The sequence below is a fragment of the Symphalangus syndactylus genome, chromosome 13 (assembly GCF_028878055.3).
Source record: "Symphalangus syndactylus isolate Jambi chromosome 13, NHGRI_mSymSyn1-v2.1_pri, whole genome shotgun sequence".
Lineage (NCBI taxonomy): Eukaryota > Metazoa > Chordata > Mammalia > Primates > Hylobatidae > Symphalangus > Symphalangus syndactylus.
This window is the reverse complement of record NC_072435.2, coordinates 113,033,357-113,051,769: the sequence shown is the minus strand read 5'-3', so window position 1 is coordinate 113,051,769 and position 18,413 is coordinate 113,033,357. Positions and strand designations below refer to the sequence as shown.

The 18,413-nt window shown below is 47.5% G+C and overlaps 1 protein-coding gene across 2 annotated transcripts in view; it reads left to right on the top strand.

Annotated features, from left to right (window-relative positions):
• Nucleotides 1-962: 962 nt before the first annotated feature.
• NOS1 (nitric oxide synthase 1) overlaps nt 963-18,413 on the top strand; it is a 151,538-nt gene continuing 134,087 nt past the window's right edge. For both annotated transcript variants that reach the window (XM_055236051.2, XM_055236050.2), the window contains exon 1: nt 963-1,184. The gene's annotated coding sequence lies outside the window, so the exon portion shown is untranslated. The remainder of the gene's footprint in view (nt 1,185-18,413) is intronic.

Sequence of the window (18,413 nt, the reverse complement as noted above, 5' to 3'; positions counted from 1 at the left end):
TCACACACCCCCTCCCCTGCTGGATGTGCAAGACGATCTGAAAAGCATTTATTAGTGACAAAGGGGGTGGTGGTTTCCTCTTTGCCTCTTCTCTGCACAACTCGAAGCCTGAGTGGGTTTGCTCCACTTGGCAAGGCTGGGGAGGAGGAAAAGATCAAATCACGCAGAGCCAGGTGCCAAGTGTGTGTGCATGTATGTGCGTGTGCACGCGCACACGTGTGTGTGTCCTCTCTTTCCTTGATTTTCCCCCGTTTTCCCAAGACTGTGTGAGCAGCAGCAACAGCAATGGGGAGATGCAAAATCCTTTGCAATCTGCCCAGGAAAAGACAGCTTTTGAGTCGGGTTTATATGGTTACCCATATGTTAGGGCCCCTAAGAAAGGAAGGGAAGCTGCGTTCTCTGTGTCTTCCCTCCTCCAGCCCAGACCTTGGCCTCTCCACACCTGTGGGGCTCCCAGGCCACAGATGAACATGTGCCCTCCATCCTTCCCCCTCCCCAGATGCCAGGCCTGAGTGTGGCTCCAGAAAATACCAGAACCAGGCAACATTTCCTGAACAGGCTGCCTTTCTCCGTCTGTCCACCCCAGAGCCAAGGCCAGAACCCAGGCTGCAACCTCTGCGGGCTCCTGGGAGGGGCTCCCAGCACTGCCCAACCTGGGGGGCTGTGTGTTCCACTGTCCCATTAAGGAATGCTATCCCAACCTGATGTAGAGGCAGAAATAACCATCCCTGCCTCCCATGGGGCCTTCTCTGCACAAATAGACCTGCCCTCCCTTGCGCGGCTACTACATTCAACCCTCTCCAGGCTCCCAGAAATTGTCATTGTGTGTGTGTGTGTGTGTGTATGTGTGTGTGTGTGTTTCCTGATAGAAAAAAAAATGGAAATTAGGTTATATAAAAGATGTATGCTTTGGAGACCAGAGTGGCTCTTTTAATGAGGGTTGCGACGTCTCCCTCCCCACACCCATAAACCAGTCGGGTTGGACGTCACTGCTAATTCGTTTCAGCGATGATAGGATAAAGGAGGGACATTAAGAAATAAATTCCCCCTCACGACCCTCGCTGAGCTCACGGCTCAGTCCCTTCATATTTATGCCGCGTTTCCAGCCGCTGGGTGAGGAGCTACTTAGCGCCGCGGCTCCTCTGAGGGGCGGCCGGGCAGCGAGCAGCGGCCGAGCGGACGGGGTGAGCCAGGGGCGCGCGCGGGGCGCCCAGCACTGCGCCGGGAAAGCCCGCAGCCTCCGTCCCGAACTTGGGTTCGCCGAGGCTGAGGGAGGGGACGCAAAGGAGGGCAGAAGAGAAGGGAGGAGTGGGGGATAGGGGAGAGGGGGCGGGGAGGGATCTTGGAGGCACAAAGCGGAGGGGAAGAGGAGGGACGCGCGCGGCTCCTACCAGGAGGCGAGTGGGTGCAACCGGCGCCCTCCAGCCGCGCGGGGCGGCGGACTCGGAGGATTCAGAACCCGGAGCGCGGCGGCCGCGGGCGCCCGGGAGGAAGAGGAGGAGTAGGAGGCGGGCGGGAGGGTGCGCAGCGCGAAGAGGCAGCCTCGGCGCTGCCCGGCTCGGCGGCAGGTGAGTTCCTGATCCAGGCGTCCCGCGCCCCTTCTCAGTCCCCAGGGCTCCCCGCTCCCTCCCGAGCCCCTGGTGTGCGCGGAAGGCTTGGGCTTTGCTGCGTGTCCCAACTTGGTTCGGGCGGCCTCATTTTCCTCCTAGCGGGCGGCCTCAGGCCGGGGGCTCCGGTCCGGGGGTCTACGCGCCCAGGCTCCAACTTTGCAGGACCCCAGTCGTTCCTCAGCCGCGCGCTTGGCTCCGAGCTGTGCGCTGGCGGTAATGGCGGAGCCCTTGGCACAGCTCGCTACCCTCCCGCGGGCAGCCCGGGCTGGGGGATGCCAGTCCCTGGGGACCGTTGTACCGGCCCAAGCTCAACTTTACGCCTTCCTCGGTGCCCGACTCTGCGGCCGAATCACAACTGCGAGCCGCAGGTAATGGCGGAGTCTTTGGCACCGCCAGCTGTCCGCGGCTGGGGGCCCGAGGCTGGGAGGGCTCCGCTCCCCGGAACATCGCTCCGGCCTGGCCTCCAACTTTGCGAGGAGCCTCCTTGCGCTCTCCTCCCGCGGTCATGGCGGGGCCGCCCGCACCTCTCACTTCTTCCGTCTGGGCGAGATTGGGGTGTAAGAGCGCCGTCTCCAGAACCTGGGAAAGTTGTGCTTCTCCCGCGAAGGAGGCTCTAGGGAGGCCAAGGGGCGCGCTCCGCCGCGGTTCGGGGCTGGGCAGTGGCACGAGCGCTCGATGAGGTTGCTTCCAGGTGGCCAAGGGTCGGAGCAGGGTCCCCGGGGGATCCGACTTCCAGGGCCACTCAGGGGCCTTGCGTCCGAGGTCCCAGAAGGGGCTCTCTCGGGACTGCGCCCCAGAGGACGCCAGACGCTCGCCCCCACCCCCAGGGCACTGTGACCAGAGAGCTCATGGCTCTCCAAGCTCCGCATCAGGCTGTCTGGAGTAGACATCCAGGGAGGAGAGGCTCTCACGGAGAAGGCAGTCGAGGAGGGCAGGAACCTTTCCAGTGATTCCCCTGGGTTCTGGTCCTAGATCGACCCTTTACTTGTTGCGCGACCTTCCGTAAGTCTCTTCATCTTTCCCAGCCTCAGTTTCTCATCTGTAAAATGGAGAAACAGTACCTTTTTCGTGGGGCTGTCGTGAGGACCTTAAAAAATCATAAATGTGAATATGAAGTCAGGGTAAGCGTTCTTAACGCAGGAAGTGTTGCTGATTTTATATATATATATATTTTACCATTATTGTAATGCTCTGGGACCGGATCTGGGAGACTCACACGCAGGTCTAGGGTTTCCCGCCAGTAGGAACTGGGGGGTCTACCCCACAGGGTACTACAGGCTGCGGAAGATTGCTCTCGCCTCCATCTCTACCCCAGTAATCCTGGGGAAGACACATGGGATTCTTCCCTCTACTCCCATAGCCCAGCTCAAACCCTGCGCTCAGGCCTAAGAAAAGCGCGCACGCAGTCACCACAGAAGGAGGGTCCTCAGGGACGCTGCTAGGCAAGGGTGCGGTGCAGGCGAGCGCGCCCATAGGCGCCTCATCTCACCTCTGGCGACCCAGGACCTTGGGAGACAGCAGAAAGGAGCCCCCAGACCGCTCCTCCCCAGAGGAATGAGGGAAAATTGCTCCCTTTCTTCAGTGCTTCTCTAATTGGGGTCGGGGAAACGCAAGAAATTCGTAAACACCAGGGAACACTGACGCAGCTCTGGAGCATAGATTTTTTTCCCCCGTTATTTTTTCAGAACTGAAGATAAAATAGGAAAAGGGCTCTTGTGGCAGCTCCCCAAGTGCGCAGGGGTCGCGTCCATTCTCCGCCCTCAAGGCATCTCAGCGGATGGTTTGAGAAACCTCGGCAGGTCTCTGAAGGAGGAGGGGGTGTCTGCCCCACCAGCAGCGCCATGGAGGCCCCGGCCCCTTTCCACTAGCCTGTATTTCAGAAGCGCCCTGAGGGCACATGGCTCTGTCACTGACAGCTCCAAGGCACTGTCACACATATTATTCACCTGGAGCCTCTTAACAACTTTCAGGTTGCCAGTGCAGCCATCTGAATTCCATTTTGCAGCTGCGGAAATTGAGGTGGGGCAAACCAAACTACCTACCCATAGTCACCTAGCTGGTAAGTGGCACTACCCGAGACCTCAACCCCAATTTTCGGCTTCTTAATTGGGGGCATTTTGCATGCATCTGGGCACCTAGGCAGTCTGGCATGTGCCCGAACCTTAGCACACACAGCTGTATTTCCTGATAACATCTGTTCAGCCAGAGGCCAACGCTATGGTCAGGGGCATGGCTTTGTCTCCACAAATTGTGTGATTTTTTTCCCCGAAGTCCCAAATCATGTAGAGAAAGAGTGAGCAGTGTGGTAGAGAGACCTGGTGAAGACCTCAGCTCGAGGCCAAGCTTAGCTCACTCCATGGCTGTGTGACCTCAGGTTGATCACTTAACCTTTCTGAGCTTCAGTTCTGTTATCTGTAAAATGAGAACAGTAACTCCCACACGGGGCTGTTTTGAAGACTTTGTGATTATGTATGTGAAAAGGGTTCTGGAAACAATGCTGGTATGCCAAGACTGGTGATTGTAAGGAAGGAAGGGAACCCAAAACAGAGGGAAGAGTGTCCCATGGAGCCATTTGGGGCCAATAGTGTCATCGTGGCTTTCAGAGCAGCCCGCTTTTTGCCCTTTCTGTCTCTTTATTTTTCCCAAATGGCCAAAGCCAGTCCCCAGGAGTCTCTGTCTTCCTTGGGGAAGGACCGCACGGAGAAGAGTGAGAGGGCGGGGGTTTCGTGATGGGTTAGGCTGTTCCCAGTGGGTCTCTGTGAGTAAGATGCAAAGAGTTGTCCGAGGTACCACTCAGTTGTCCAGAAACTTCCCCACTGGGAGGGCTGCTGATTTCCCAGGAGGCAGGAAGATTTGGAGGTCAATTTGCCTGCATATTGTGAGCACAGATGGGTTTGGCTGTGCCTGTTGCACTCACAATCTGCAGATGTTTTGGGGTGTCTTATGACAAGACTTCATGTGTTGCCTGTCACTCAGGTTCTGTGGGTCTGTGCAGGGCTTGGAATGTGGTTAAAAGCCACAGGCAACAATCCGTGCTCATGAGAACTGGGGCTTTTTCCCGTTAGAAACTGGAATTTGTGGAAGTTGAATTTGGCATTTCAGGACCCATTTTAATCTGGACTGTTTGAACAGAGGGGCATGTTTCCTGCCACGGATCAGTGTGGGCTTGTGTGGTTAACACCACATAGGTTATAGACATGACCATTTTCCTCGTTCTAATATATGATAACATTTAAACGTCATCTAATCCAGCAAACGCCAAACATCAGCCCAGTGGACCTTTAGTGTCAGAATACAGCAAGTCACTGGTTAAAAGCAAAGATGCCAGACCCCACCCTAAATCTACCAAATCAGCATCCCTGGGGGAGACTGGAAATGTCTATATTTTTAACAAGGCTGCTCCAGGAGATTCTAATACCCTCAGTTTTTGTCTGTCACCCTCCTTGTACAAATTGGGAAACTGAGGCCCAGAAAAGGCATGTGATTCGATGAAAGTCACACAGCACATTACTGCCCAAGCTGGGATAGAACCTCAGTGTCTTGACTCATTGTTCAATCCTCACCGATGATAACTTCATGTTTCCTTCAGTACAAGCCCCGTAAATGCTGGACTTTAAAGAAATTTAATTTCATCTTTCTGGTTGTCATTCTAAATTAGACCAACTGCTCAGAGGAAACTGAAAACAATTCCTCCCACCTTGACCTTGCTGGGTGTCAGCCCTGAGTTCACATCTTATCTTGGACATTAGCCCCACTATTTGATCTCTCCCTTTCAGAGGGAAGGAGCTTCGACCTCCTGGGCTCAAATGATCATCTCTCCTCAGCCTCCCGAGTAGCTGCGACTACAGGCATGTGCTACCACACCAGGCTAATTTTTGTATTTTTTGTAGAGACGGGGTTTTGTCATGTTGCCCAGGCTAGTCTCAAACTCCTGGGCTCAAGCCATCTGCCTGCCTCGGCCTCCTTAAGTGCTGGGATTACAGGTGTGAGCCACCATGCCAGGCCTAGAAAAATTCCTTCTATAAGTGACCTATCAGGTATAACTTCTGCAAAGAAGTAATCACAGAGCTAATAAACCCAGTTTAACTACCATTGATTTCACCAAAGCCATTGGTTTGAGCTCGTTTCAACAGCCCATCGGCCTTCCACCCAGGCTTTGCAAGCATGTTTATGCTGCTCACATGCCTGTTCTTAAGGTAGAAGAATGATGAGCAGCACCCGGCAATGCTGGAAAATTGAGCCCATTCGAATCTTTTAAATGAAAATGATGTATCAACAGAAAGTGCCCCTAAGTCTCTAATTCAAGTATGGTTAACAGGGTATAGTGGACATGGGTCTTGGCACAGTCATATGATGCTAAGGGTGAACAGCAGTTATCGTGGGCCGTTCGGCAGCAGACGTCAGCACATTTATCGTATGTGTCATGATACATGTTAAATGGCAAGGCCAGTGCTGGGCCCCAAGGGCAGGTGCCCAGATAAAGGTGGTATGAGCCCCATTCTAATGAAGCCTGCAGTCTGGCTAAGTGGTGAGCACCAGACAAGCCCTGTACCTGGCGTGAAGTTTCTGCAACAGAGGTGGAGATGAGGTGCTGTGGTAGGACCCAGGATAGGTGGTTGAGGGAATCAGGGAGGACTTCTCAGAGGAGGTGGCATCAAAGCCCATAGCCTGATTTGTGGCACCCTTTCAGGGATGGGGTCCCTGGTGCCAAACTGGGCCAGCAGCAGCCAGGTTGAAAGACAGGGCCTCACACTGAGAATCATCTTAGGAAACGTCAGAGGCCGGCTTGGGCACTTGTGGATTCTGTGACTCAGAGTGAGAGAGTTAACATCTCTGACTCTCCGGCATGTCATTCATACAGCAGAGATTATAAGTACTACAGGGGGTTGTTAGGAGGATTTAATGGGATAGTGTGTGTGTGTAACTCTGGAAAGGAAAAGGCGTCGAGCCCATCTCAGTGATCACAACAAAGAAAAGAAATTTTAAAAAGAGTTAGCCAGCCAGACGCAGTGGCTCGCGCCTGTAATCCCAACACTTTGGGAGACTGAGGCAGGAGGATTGTTTGAGCTCAGCATTCGAGCCCAGCCTGGGAAACAGAGTGAGACTCCATCTCTACAAAAAAATTAGCCAGGTGTGGTGGCGTGCACCTGTGGTCCCAGCTACTCAGCAGGCTGAGGTGGAAGGATAGCTTGAGCCCAGGAGGCGGAGGTTGCAGTGAGCTGAGATTGTGCTGCTGCACTCCATCCTGGGTAACAGAGCCAGAACCTGTCTCGAAAATAAATAAATTAATTCATTAATTAATTTTTTAAAATAAAAAGAGTTAGTCAGTTGGTGTAGTCTGAGCCCCTTTCTCTTGTTCAGCCTCTGTTTTCTTATCTGTGAAATGGAGTTGGAACTAAAGGGCATCTCCCTTGAGAGACGTGCAGTTATGTTCTGTTAGTCTGGCAGAGGGCTTTTTTTTGTTTTCTGTTTGTTTGGATTGGGGGTGTTGTTTTGTTGGGTTTTGTTTGGAGAGTATTTTTTTTTTCCTTTAGGTCACCAGCCTCACCATTCAATATTGTTTAATTTGCCTGTCCGGCCCTTCAAGGCATTTTAGTTTACAATCCCAGGACTCACTTCCCTCAAAGACCTTTTCAGCTTTAACATCTTCTGCCTTACCTGAGAGCAACATCGGCCCAATTGTCATCCATCAATTGCATTTATGATTTCTGCTGACATTTCCTAAGAGAAAGGTGGCCCTATTTGGGTGGAAAATACAGAAGTCCTTTGCAAGGGGCAAAGTTCCCATTTCCAGCCTGGGCATTTCCCACCTCTTATTTGCATGTTCTGTTACCTACTAAGACTGGAATTAACTGGGAACGATGAGCCTTTTCTTTTTGACCATCCACGATGCTTCAGGAGCCTACAGATTTTCAGAGGTGCCCTGAAAAGCGTTTCAGCTTCTGCTGGGAACATTTGCCCACTGGCATTAAATAATACTCGAGAATCTCTTCTTTATTCAAAACCTGACAGCTAAATTTTGCTACCATGAGGATTAAAAAGGTGAGCCCTTCTGAAACCCATTTCCAGTTGGAAATGAAGAAGGAATATCGTGAATTCAAAAAGCTTATGCAACTTCACATAGTATCCATGTACAACCGTCGTTTCCCAGCTAAAGTATTTCTTGTCATAAACGAGATTGAAGTTAACCACTTCATTTAACAAACACACCCTGAGCTCCCAGCTCTGTGCCAGTCCCCACAAGAGAGGCTTCCGCATAAAGAAAAGGAAGACAGAGTCCCTACGCTCAAGGCAGCTCATGGTGTCCAAAACAGGTATCCACTCACCAATAACTAGGTGTAGTGGGGTAAATGATGTGGGCAGTCCGTCCTATTTAGTCACTAAAACAGCCACATGGATCACACTGGGCTCTATGTCATTTCCAGGAATTTTCAGCATTAAAAAAACGTAACCTCCGGGGATAAATCAGAATAGTACTCGATAGCAACTGACATATTTTGGGCATATTTTTCTCTTTAATTTTTTTGAAGCAGTATCTCAGCTCTGGAATATTCAGTAAGAAAAATGAAAGCCAATTATGTTCATGTGCCAGAAATCAGGTAATGAACACAATCGCTAGCATCTGTGTGCTTGTTCGTTATAAGTCTTAGCTGGCAATACCTTCAGTTATCATTTTGCCTCTAATATCATGGTAGTCACTGCAGTGGAATCTCTTTCTTTCTCCCAAAGCATGGTATAAAATAATGGGACTGGATGGGTTTCTTGGCTTGATATTTTTATTGATTTTGATGATCTTTGTAACAAACATGCCAAACTCATATATGTAGATAAATGTTTTCACTTCCAGCTGCCGGCAAGGTCTAGGATTTCTTGAGGGTCCCTTCTTCAAGACTTGCCTTCAGAAAGCATGATATTTCTTTCTGAATCTCCCTACTAGTGATATCTTATTGGGCTTTTGAGGATGCAGTTGAATTTCAGAAACAGCAAGAAGTCATTGAGAGCCACATTTTTTTTGGCTAAAATGGGTGATGACATTGGATGAAATGTAGAGATTTGGTTTTCGTTTGTTTGTTGGTTGGTTGGTTGGTTGGTTTGTTTCTTCACTGTTGTTTTGTTTTGCTTTTGTAGAGATGGATTCTCACCATGTTGCCCAGGCTGGTCTTGAACTCCTGGGCTCAAATGATCCTCCTGCCTCAGCGTCCCAAAGTGCTGGGATTACAGGCATGAGCCCAGCCCAAAATGTGGAGATTTAGTTTTAGTTTAGAGGAGGGCTATTTTAAAAAAACAATATGGTGTGATCAGGATTCCCTATCTGGTTCAAAACTGACATCTAAGTCAAGCATTGTGCCCCATGTACTTCATCTGATGACTCTTATGATGGGAACCAGCCTCCATGACGCTAAAACTCTTCCTTCGCAAGAACCCTTGACACCTATTTCTGGGAAGCAGCTTGTCTGCTTCTCTCTCCTAACCAACAGGGATGAGATTATGACTTGAATTGTCATTGTTTAGAAAACAACCTTAACTGAGTATTTGGGGAAATTGTGCAAGTACAGTATATAGTTAATTTTCTTAGGTGTAATAATGGTACTGTGGGTTTTGTGGGAGTCTGTCTCTACGCTGAAGATGTGTGCTTAAGAATTTAGAGCTGAGACATCATGATTCTGCAACTTGTTCTAAAATGGTTCATTGTGAAGATAGGTAAGTAGATAGGTAGATAGATAATAGATGGAGAGGTAGGTAGGTAGGTAGATAGATGACAGATAGATGATAGATAGATAGATAGATAGATAGATAGATAGATAGATAATAGCTAGAGGATAGAATAGGTAGGTAGATGATTGATAGGTAGATAGATAGATGAATAGATAGATAACAGATAGGTAGGTAGATAGATTGGTAGATAGATGGATAGACAGATGATAGGTATATAGGTAGGTAGATAGATAGGTACATGAATGGATGGATGGATAGATAGCTAGGTAGGTAGATAGGTAAGTAGGTAGATAGGTAGGTAGGTGGGTGGGTGGATGGATAGATAGATAGATAGATAGATAGATAGATAGATAGATAGATAGATGACTGATACAGAAAGACAAGTAGGTAAATATGAAAATGCTAATAGCTGTTGAATTAAACACCATTCTTTTACATTTTCTGTTTAAATACTTTATCATAAAAAAGTTGGGAGGCAAGACTGGCTTTCAACTTTCCTCCATGTTAAATTTTTCCAAGTTTCTTAGCAGAATAATATTTAGCCTCTCGTTTCTATCCCCTCACCTCCCACACACGAATACATGTGCACACGCATATACGCACACTCATGAACACACACATCTCTCTCTCCCTCTTTTTTCCTGGAAGAAATAATCCTGCAGTTTAGCAGAATGTCACTGTTTTTCATGGCAGTTTCTCTTTACATTTTTCCCTCAGCATTTTAATTAGCACTGTGAGTCACCATGCTTTATGAAGGCTGGTGACAATGTCATTTACGGCTGTTTAGCATCCCAATCGAGCCCTCTTTGGCGGTGCTCATTACATCAGGGGCATTGAGCAGTGAGCAGGCGACAGTTCCCTCTGTCAGCAACAGAACAGGCTCAGGGCCTCTTGAGGGACTGAGAAATGAGCTTGAGGTTTGTTCCTGGAATAGCTTCCAAAGTTGGTTTTTCCATGGCTGGCGGTATAGCCCGGGCGTGCGTGAATGCACTTGAGCTCCAGAGGGTTGTGCAAAACTGAAGCTCTGACCTCCTTCTCACTGATAGCAAGCTTTCTCCCAGGCCCATGCCTCTCCCCTCCAGAGTGTTCAGTGCCATGACATCGGCTCTTGAACACTATGTATGTATGTATGTATGTATGTATGTATGTATGTATGTATTTCTGAGACACGGTCTTACTCTGTTGCCCAGGCTGGAGTGCAGTGGCATGATGATGGCTCACTGTAACCTCAACTTTCCTGGCTCAGGTGATCCTCCCACCTCAGCCTCCTGAGTAGCTGGGACTACAGGTGTGCACCACCACACCTGGCTAATTTTTTCTGGCGACGGGGTCTCACCATGTTGCCCAAGGTGGGTTCAAATTCCTGGGCTCAAGCGATCCACCCAGCTGGGCCTCCCAAAGTGCTGGGATTACAGGCGTGAGCCACCATGCTCAGCAGGTTCTTGAACACTTTAGACCCCTCTGGATGATGGAGAAGAGGCAGGATTCTGAAGCCCATCAAAGCTGGGTTCAAATCCAACCACTGCCATTTATTCACTGTGTAACCTTGGCAAGTTATTTAATCTCTCTGTAAATCTCATTTTCCTCTTCTGTAAACACAGGAATAATTCCACTTCACTGCATTATTGAGACCATTAAATGCTTGGCACATGCAGGCTACTCCATCAGTTTCTCGGCAAGGATGAGGTTGGTGATTAGGATGACTTGGCTTAGACATGTCATGCCCTTGACTATCCAGGTTCCTTCTGATATTCCTCATCCCTCCTCCCAACAGGCAATGGAGGTGAAGATTTGTCAGTCATGGTCTAAGCAGGAAACAGCAGGCACCTGCAGCCGGGATTTCCAAGATAATTTAATTAAGGAGCAGCTTATGGACACAGTTGTTAAGGCACCAACAAGGGGGTGCTGAAGTACTCAGGGACTAGCAACCAGGGCAGCAGTTGCCACTCCAGGCCTGAAGGAGCAGGGGGAAGCAACAGTGTTACCGAAGCCCTTTGGGTCATGGAATGGAGTGGGGATGCTGGCGAAGGGAAGGGTCCCTGTAGAAGCTATACTCAGAAGGGAATGCAGACCCTGCCAGACTACAGCACTAAGAGAGGGAGAGAGCAGAGACAGAAATACCCTGGCCTCTCTGCTTCTCCCTCATCTCCTGTCTCCACGTCCCATTGGCCAAACCCAATCAGATGGCCAGAGGGCAAGAGACTTTTTTTTTTTTTTTATTTTGAGACGGAGTCTCGCTCCGTCGCCCAGGCTGGAGTGCAGTGGCGCAATTTCAGCTCACTGCAAAAGCCTCCCAGGTTCATGCCATTCTCCTGCATCAGCATCCCGAGTAGCTGGGACTACTGGCGCCCGCCACCACGCCCGGCTAATTTTTTTGTATTTTTAGTAGAGACGGGGTTTCACCGTGTTAGCCAGGATGGTCTTGATCTCCTGACATCGTGATCCGCCTGCCTCGGCCTCCCAAAGTGCTGGGATTACAGGCTCGAGCCACTGCGCCCAGCCAAGAGACCTTTTGATGTCCATAGAGGTCAGCCTTTTCGGGAGCCCAGATAAGTTTGGAGAATGAATCTGGGGGCAAAGGATGGAGCACAACTAGCACAGATGAGGGGAAAGAGGAAGAGCTCACCAGTAATGGTGAGTGAGACCAATCCCAGTTCATCAGCTCTGAGCAAAAAGAAGTTTCCCTGAGTTGGGACATCCTGGAATGTCTCCATTTTGCTTCCTGGATCCAGGACATGCTGGTGTGTCTTCAGTTTTCTGTAAGGTCCTTAAGAAATCCTCAAAATAAATCAGGCGTTTGCTTTCATTTCAAACACCCAAGGTACTTTGAGAAAATGGGAGTGGGTACTATAAAATCAAGTGAACAGTGCCAGGGCATTGCAACTTAGCCTGCAAATTGTAGGGTGGAGTCCTACATAAAGCACCCAGTTAATTGAGGAGGTGTGACTCATTGAATAATCTGTTGAAATAGCTTTGGTGTGCAGTCAACAGGTAACTAGTAAGTGCCTGTTGAATGCCCACTCTGCATTGTCCCTGAGCGTGTCACACATCGTCCCATGATGATGGCGTGCCGTGTTCTGCTAGCCAGGCATGCAAGTCTTACCAAAGCGCAAAAGGTTCTTAGATTTCAAAGCAAGGTTTTCTAATGATAGCATCTCAGGCATCCTGAGATTTTACTGCTGACTTCCAAGGAGAGTTGTAGATTAAACTTGGAGAAACTTTCTTGGTGGAAATGACAATGATGCTGTAGAAAAAAACTCTGAAGTGGGAGCTGAGAGTTTGTGTGTCTCTGGCAGTAATAATAACACCAGCCAGCCAGGCACGGTGGCTCACGCCTGTAAACCCAGCACTTTGGGAGGTTGAGGAGGGAGGATCGCTTGAGCTCAGGAGTTCAAGACCAGCCTAGGCAACGTAGCAAGACCCCCATCTCTACAAAAAAATAAAAAATTAACCAAGTGTGGTGTCTCGTGCCTGTAGTCCCAGCTATTCAGAAGGCTGAGGCAGGGGGATCCTTGAGCCCAGGAGTTGGAGACTGCAGTTAGCTGTGATCGCACCACTGCACTCCAGCCTGGGCAACACAACAAGACCCAGTCTCAAAATAATAAATAATGACACCAGCCAATGTTCTTCATGTACTTGTTACAGACTAGGTACCATGCTAAGCCCTGGGCCTGTATAAGCACAGGTTTCCAAAATATGGTGGCTACTCCGCTGGTGGGACCCATTTTTTATTGTTTTATTTCATTGAAGTAAAATTCATGTAACATAAAATTAACCATTTTAAAGTAGCATTTAGTACATTCCCAGTGTTGTGTGATCATTGCCTCTATCTAGTTCCAAAACATCTCCATTATCCACCAAGGGAACCTTGTACTTCTTAAGAATTGAAAACAAGTATTCAAACAAAAACTTTTCCATGTGTGTTCATAGCACTATTCACAATAGCCAAAGGGTGGAAACAACCCAAATGTCTCTCAATGGATGAGTGGATAAACTAAAAGTGGCTTATCCATCTATGTAATGGAATATTACTCAGCCACTAAAAGAAATGAAGTGCTGATATATGCTGTAACGTGGATGAACCTCAAAAGCGTGATGCTGAGTGAAAGCAGCCAGGCACAAAAAGCCTCATCTTGTAGGATTTCATTTATATGCAGTATCCAGAATAGACAAATCCACGGAGGCAGAAAGCAGATTAGTGGTTGCCAGGGGGTAAGGAGAGGGGAAAAGGGGAACAGCCACTTTACTGATACTCATTTTTTGAAAAACTTTTATTTTGAAGTAATTTTAGATTCACTGAAAAGTTGCAATGTGGTACAACGAGTTTCTTTATACCCTGACCTAGTTTCCCCAATGTTAATGTACATAACCATAATCTAATTATCAAGAACAGAAGATTGACAATGGCATGATATTAACTAAACGACACACCCTACTGGAATTGCACCACTTTCTCCGCTACTGTGCTGTTTCTGTTCCAGGATCCCACATTGCTTTCGGCGCTGATTTCTGTCTGCCTCCTCTGATCTGTGACAGTTTGTCATTCTTTCCTTGTCTCCCGTGGGCTTGACACTTTTGAAGATGACTGGTCAGTTACAGTGCCACTTCGTGTGAATTTGTTCCATGTGTTTTCATGATTAGATCAAGGAGCCATTTTTTAAAAAATTTACTCATTAAATATTTGTTTTGATAGATCATAGAAAAAAAGCAGCTAGCAAATTTATACCATGATTTCGTGGATATTAGCTTTTAGGATGAGGCTATAGTATCTAAGATAGAACGTGAGTTCATTGTAAGGGAAAATATTAAATAAATAATTGCATAGGTGAGACACGGGTATGGTGCAAAGATATGATGTTGGTAAGAGCAGCATGGGAAACATGACGTTACCTCATGGAATCTTCACAAGAGCCCTGCAAAGTAGATTCAGGACTATTGTTTCTCTCCATTTTATAGATGAAGAAACAGGCACCAAGATGCTGAAGCCCTTGACCGACTCACATGTCAGTAAATGGCAGAATCAGGATTTGAATCCCGTGCCTGTGATCTTAAACTGTGACATTCCCCCTTAACTCTTCCTTCCAACCTCTGCGACATCAGCTTATAGACTGTTGAAGGTGACACCGTTCTCTTCTGTGATTTTTATTTCAGGGGCTATTTGCAGAGCTGTTCAGTAAAGCTGACTCAGGTGGGGATGTGTCCCGCAGCGTTGAGGTAGGGTGTCCTCCAAGGGCTTCCCAGGTGTGCTGGTGCAACACGAGATAAAGACCAAGCCAGTTCAGGTAACCACCAGGTAGAGTCACTAAAAAAAAAAAACTGTAGGGGATCTAGGACTGAATCTTCCCTCCGAATGGAGGAAGGAAGTTGCATTCCACTCAGCTCCTGTTAGAATGAGTATGCAAGGACTGGTTTGACATCAAAAGAAAAAGCCCAATTTAGATAGAAAGGTGTCACTCCAGGAAGGGCTTTGGTGCACACCCAAGGTGAAAGAAGAAACAGATACAGACATCAAGATGATGATCGTGCAAAGTGCTACATCACTCTCAGTAGATTTAACCCAGGGAGAATAAGGTCAGGGTTGAGCATCAGCCCCAGGGCACAAGCTGGGGTGGATGCTGTGATCTCATGCGGAGGTAGGGATCCCATCAAACACCTGGATCGACTAGGACCACCTAGGACAAGACCCAAATCACTGAGCATGCTGTGCCTTCATTGAGTAGCTTCTGAAGGTGACCTTCCTTGTTGCCCTTTAAAACTCACTCTCTAGCAGGGGTCCCACAGTCAAAGGCCTATAGCGAAATACTTATTTGCAAGAAACGAATGAATGATGGGGGCCACAGGGTTTTGCAGGGGAACCAGAGAGCTCATGCCCCACCTAAAGGGGGGGTGCCACCACCTACTCCAGCTGTTTGGACTGTACTCAGGAACACAGGCCCAGTATAAACATATCTTCCATGGTTCCAAGAAAGCCAGAAATTTCTGTCTTTGACGAAACCTCCAGTTGTTTGTTTGTTTGTTTTTCTTTTTTTTCCTTTTTTTGAGACAGGGTCACACTCTGTTTCACCCAGTCTGGAGTGCAGTGGCGTGATCTTGGCTCACTGCAACCTCCGCCTCCCAGGTTCAAGCAATTCTTCTGCCTCAGACTCCCAAGCAGCTGGGACTACAGGTGCGCACCACCACACCCAGCTAATTTTTGTATTTTTAGTAGAGACAGGGTTTTGCCATCTTGGCCAGGCTGGTCTTCAACTTCTGACCTCAAGTGATCCGCCTTCCTCAGCCTCCCAAAGTGCTGGGATTACAGGTGTGAGCCACCATGCCCGGCCTGAAACCTCCAGTTTTTAAATGGTGGTAACAAATTTTGGGGGGAAAAATTTAACTGTATTAACCAAACGCAATTCATTTGTATACCTATGGGCTGTCTTTGATAGAATCTGACCAGAGCCTGATTGAAGAATGTGATATCCTGGATCTGAAGCATTTTTTTGTGCAGAACAGGTGATAGTTTGAGTTGGAATTGAAATTTCCTTTAAAATGGCCATTTGTGTAGGTCACAAAAAGTCACACCGGGCTTTAGAAGCAAACTGTACCAGCGTTTCTCAAATTCCAGTGTGCATGTAAATCCACTGGGGGATCTTCCTAAAATGCAGAGTCTGAGTCATAGGTCTGGGCTGCGCCTTGGGATTCTGCATTGCTGATATGCTCCCAGGTGATGCTGATGGTGCTGGTGCATAGACCACACTTTGGGTAGCAAAGCATTAGACCATGTTCATCGCTGGTGGTTTTGCAAACTCCATTAAGACCCACCCCACATTGTCTTTCCTTTTTCTGAATCCAAGTTTTGTTTTTGTTTTTGTTTTTTGAGATAGAGTCTCGCTCTGTGGTCCAGGCTGGAGTGCAGTGGTGTGATCTTGGCTCACTACAACCTCAGCCTCCCGGGTTTAAGCCATGCTCCTGCCTCAGCCTCCTGAGTAACTGGGAATACAGGCACCTGCCACCATGCCTGGTTAAATTTTGTATTTTTAGTAGAGACGGGGTTTCACCATGTTGGCCAGACTGGTCTCAAACTCCTGGTCTCAGGTGATCCGCCCGCCTCAGCCTCCCAAAGTGCTGGGATTACAGGCGTGAGCCACGGCACCTGGCCTGAATCCAAGTTTTGTTAACCAAGTGTCTGAAGTCTCATTCATTCATTCATTTGTAATGGGCCATGCCATCACCTCCCTGCAGCTGCTTTCAGGAAGTGAAGTGAGACCAGCCTTGGCTTTCTGCATGGCAACCACTGGCTGGAACTGCCCTCCAGACATGGCATGGGCCCTCCAGTTCTCTACAGTCCCCACTGCTCCCTCTCACCTCTCACAGGGCTGCTTCATTCAATAGCTGTAGACTTAGAGATTGAGAACCTGATTCACTGAGTACCTATTATGTGCCAAGTCCTGTGCTATGCACAGTTGGTTGTTTTGTTTTGTTTTGTTTTTTGTGTATTTGTTTGTTTGAGACAAGGTCTCACTTTTTCACCCAGGCTAGAGTCCAGTGGCACAGTCATGGCTTACTGCAGCCTCGACCTCCTGAGCTCAAATAATCTTCCTGCCTTAACCTCCCAAAGTGTTGGGATTACAGGCATGAGCCACTGAGCCCAGCCCTAAGTGTTACTTGATAAAAGCTGAGTAAATGAAGACGTCTCTGATACCATAATCATTATTTTTATTTGATTTTTTATTTGAAAAAGTACATTATCATCTATGGTTCCCTTACAGCACTAAATATATATTTTAAGCTTCTTATCCTAATTATGAAATTGATTATTTAAACATTTACTTTGACAAGTGACTAGAATCTGTTAGCCTTGCCCCCTCATCTCACTTGTAGTGGTATCTTCAGATACCCTGTTATTGATCCTCAGGAGGCAGATAATTTTTGGAGGTATTTCACCAGGAAGGGAGGTGAGCCAGTATTTGACTGCTTGGGCAATAATTTAAATTGTTAAGCTCCAGCATAACAAGACAGAAAGAGCATCTTGCAGCTGGACGTGGTGGCTCACACCTGTAATCCCAGCACTTTGGGAGGCTGAGGCAGATGGATCACATGAGGTCAGGGGTTCGAGACCAGCCTGGCCAAAATGGCAAAATCCCATCTCCACTAAAAATATAAAACTTAGCTGGCAGGCGTCTGTAGTCCCAGCTACTCAGGAGGCTGAGGCAGGAGAATTGCTTGAACCCAGGAGGCGGAGGTTGCAGTGAGCCGAGATTGTGCCACTGCATTCCAGCCTGGGCAACAGAGTGAGACACTGCCAAAAAAAAAAAAAAAAAAAAAAAAAAAAAAGAAAGCAAGCAAGCAAGCAAGAATGAATCATAATAGCCCAAATTTGATCTTCATTCTGACTCTGTTTCTAAGAATCTTAGGCAAGTCCTTTCCTAACTATGAGCCTGTAGCTCCTCATCTGCCAAATGTAATGTTAACCCAGTGACTTCTACCCTTATTATTTATTGTGTAATGGAATACTTGGAAAATTGTATTAATGCCATGGCCTGTTTTCCCCATATAAATGCACGTATCACAAAAGTTGCACACACAATTTCAGGATTTTCAGGGTTCCCTGAGCCCTGTAGGTTTATAAAATCAATATTGTGAATTGGAGTAGAAAATCCCTAGCATCTCTTTCAACTTTCAATTACTAAAATTGTAGAGTTGATCTAAAAATATATAGCAGTGCTTAGAACATCAGAAAAGCAAAGACGTTGAGTTCAGACAAACTTGACTTGAGTCCCCACCACTGACACTAGCTGCATAACCTATGACTTAATGTCTTTGAGCCTCGATTTTAACATCTATAAAATGGGAATTATAATGTCATGTCACGTTCATATCGTATTGCAAAAATGAAAATTAGATCTTCCAATAAAGTGCTTACATATAAAAATGTTCAAAATATTAAGTTGAACTGTACGAAATTGAAAAAGTTGATCTTTGCAAAACTGTTAATTTCATATATTTCAACCTAATAAGTACTCAGTGTGAATAGTTGAGCACTTATTCACCAACACTTATTTCATGCTTACTAGGTGCTAACATATTCTAAGAAGAAAGTCACTT